This window comes from Echinops telfairi, unplaced genomic scaffold (assembly GCF_000313985.2).
Source record: "Echinops telfairi isolate 266 unplaced genomic scaffold, ASM31398v2 ScPeMD7_7;HRSCAF=31, whole genome shotgun sequence".
NCBI classification, from domain to species: Eukaryota; Metazoa; Chordata; class Mammalia; order Afrosoricida; family Tenrecidae; genus Echinops; species Echinops telfairi.
Window position 1 is genome coordinate 9,050,102 of NW_022103904.1, and position 2,256 is coordinate 9,052,357.

Here is a 2,256-nt window from a genome sequence, read left to right on the forward strand (position 1 = left end):
GCCCTAATAAAATCCCTCTGTTGTTTTTGTTATGCACCATCAATCCATTCCAAAGCAGAGCAATGATTCTATGGGACAGAATAGAATTGCACTTAAGTGTTTCCTAGGCTGTGATTGTTTAGAGAGTAGATCACTGGGTCTTTTTTACACAGTGACTGGTGGGTTCAAATCACTGGCCTTTAGGTTAGCAGTTGAACACTTAGTCATTGTACACACACACACACACACACACACACACACACACACACACACAATCCCAAACTCATTGCCATCAAGTCAATTCCTACTAACAAAGACTATAGGACAGTGTGGAATCGCCCCTGTGGGTTTCCAAGACTGTAGATCTTTACAGGAGTAGCGAAATCCTCATCTTTCTCTTGTGGAGCCACTGGTGATTTCAAACTGCTAACCTTATAGTTAGAAGCCCAATACATACTCACTAGTCTTAGGGCCCCATGTCATCCCAAAGTTTCCCTAAATCCCTCTAAAACCAAAACAAACCTACTGTCATTGAGTCAATCAGGAATACAAAGTTCCTGAGACGGTAACTCTTTAAAGAGAGTAGAAATCCTCCTCTTTCTCCTGAGAAGTGGCTGATGAGTTTGAACCTGTGGTCAGTAGCCCAATGATGAACTCAGAGCACTATTAAAGGCTCCATTAAAATCCCACGAACACAGCATAGTAAGAGCTACCAGGGAAGAAGAATCACCTGGTGTCTGGACCCCAATATTTAAAGAATTACAATCTCAGAGACCCAAGAGCAGTTCTAGTCTGTTTTACAGGGTTGCTATGTGGCAGAATCACCCCAGTGCTAGTGATCTGTGGTTTTGATTTGGTCCAAGGAATGTTGTATTTGCTGTGTCACAAAGATTTTTGCTGTTATGTTTTCAGTCTCATTTAATTCACTACATGTATTTTAAAAGATTTCTTTCATTATCCATTAGTTTTTTTTCTTTCAACACCAAGCTATTTTACTTCATTATTAGTTTTCTGCAGAAAATTACAAGTGGAAAACAAGTCTAACTCATCATAAAACAGAGCCTACATTCTGTCGGGGTGTATTAGAGGGCTGGTCCTGCATGGAGGGCTGTCTCCTCAGTCACTGCCCACAGGACTCTGAGACGCTGTAGGAACATGCAGGCACAGACGCAAGGCCCCACTTTACCTAGGACGCTGTGGAAAAGGACTGTGATCATGGGGCAGAGCCCTACGCTTCCCTCTGCCACCTGGACAGAGCCTGGGGAGAGTGACCTCCTGGGAGGATCCGAGTCGGGGATCCATTCATTTTTAAAGAGTGTTACTCAGTTTCTATGTATTTACTTTTCCCCTATGATCCTCCTGGCATTGATTTCTAATTTTTTTCATAGGCTTATGATCTGAGAAGATGCTTTGTAGGACTTCTATATTTTTAAATGTATTGAGGTTTGCTTTGTGGCCTGATATGTGGTCTCTCCTAAAGAATATTCCATGTGCACAGGAGAGAGTGTGCTACTGTTTAATAGCATATTCTGTATGTGTCCACGAGGTCAAGTTAGATGATTGCGTTGTTCGATTTTTATTGAATGTGGTATAATAAAGACACTTATTGTTGTGTTGTCTCTTTCTCTTTTCAATTCTCTTAAAGTTTATTTGTGCATTTTGAGACTTTTTCATTGAGTAAGGAGCCCCGGGTGGTGTAGTTGTTTAGAGAGTAGATCACTCAATCATTTCTTACAAAGAGTGGCTAGTGGGTTCAAATCACTGGCCTTTAGGTTAGCAGTCATTTTATTGGGGACTCTTACAGCTCTTATCACAATCCATCCATCCATTGTGTCAAGCACACTTGTACATATATTGTCATCATCATTTTCAAAACATCTTCTTTCTTTTTTTTCGTGGTATTATTTTTTTTAAATCATTTTATTGGGGGCTCATACAACTCTTATCACAACCCATACATACATCAATTGTGTAAAGCACATTTGTACATTCATTGCCCTAAATATTCTCAAAACATTTGCTCTCCACTTAAGCCTTTGGCATCAGCTCCTCATTTCTACCCCCTCCTTCCCCCCTCCCTCTTCCCTCATGAACCCTTGATAATTTATAAATTATTATTTTTATCTTATACTGTCCAACGTCTCCCTTCACCCACTTTTCTGTTGTCCATCCCCCAGGGAGGAGGTTATCTGTAGATCCTTATAATCGCTTCCCCCTTTCTACCCCACCCTCCCTCCACCCTCCCGGTATCATCACTCTCACCACTGGTCCTTAAGG

At 41.2% G+C, this 2,256-nt stretch overlaps 1 non-coding gene across 1 annotated transcript; it reads right to left on the minus strand.

Moving 5' to 3' along the window:
- Positions 1-1,067: 1,067 nt before the first annotated feature.
- LOC115868166 lies at positions 1,068-1,273 on the minus strand. The gene has a single exon (XR_004045453.1). It is a non-coding gene; the product is annotated as a small nucleolar RNA SNORA73 family (small nucleolar RNA).
- Positions 1,274-2,256: the final 983 nt, after the last annotated feature.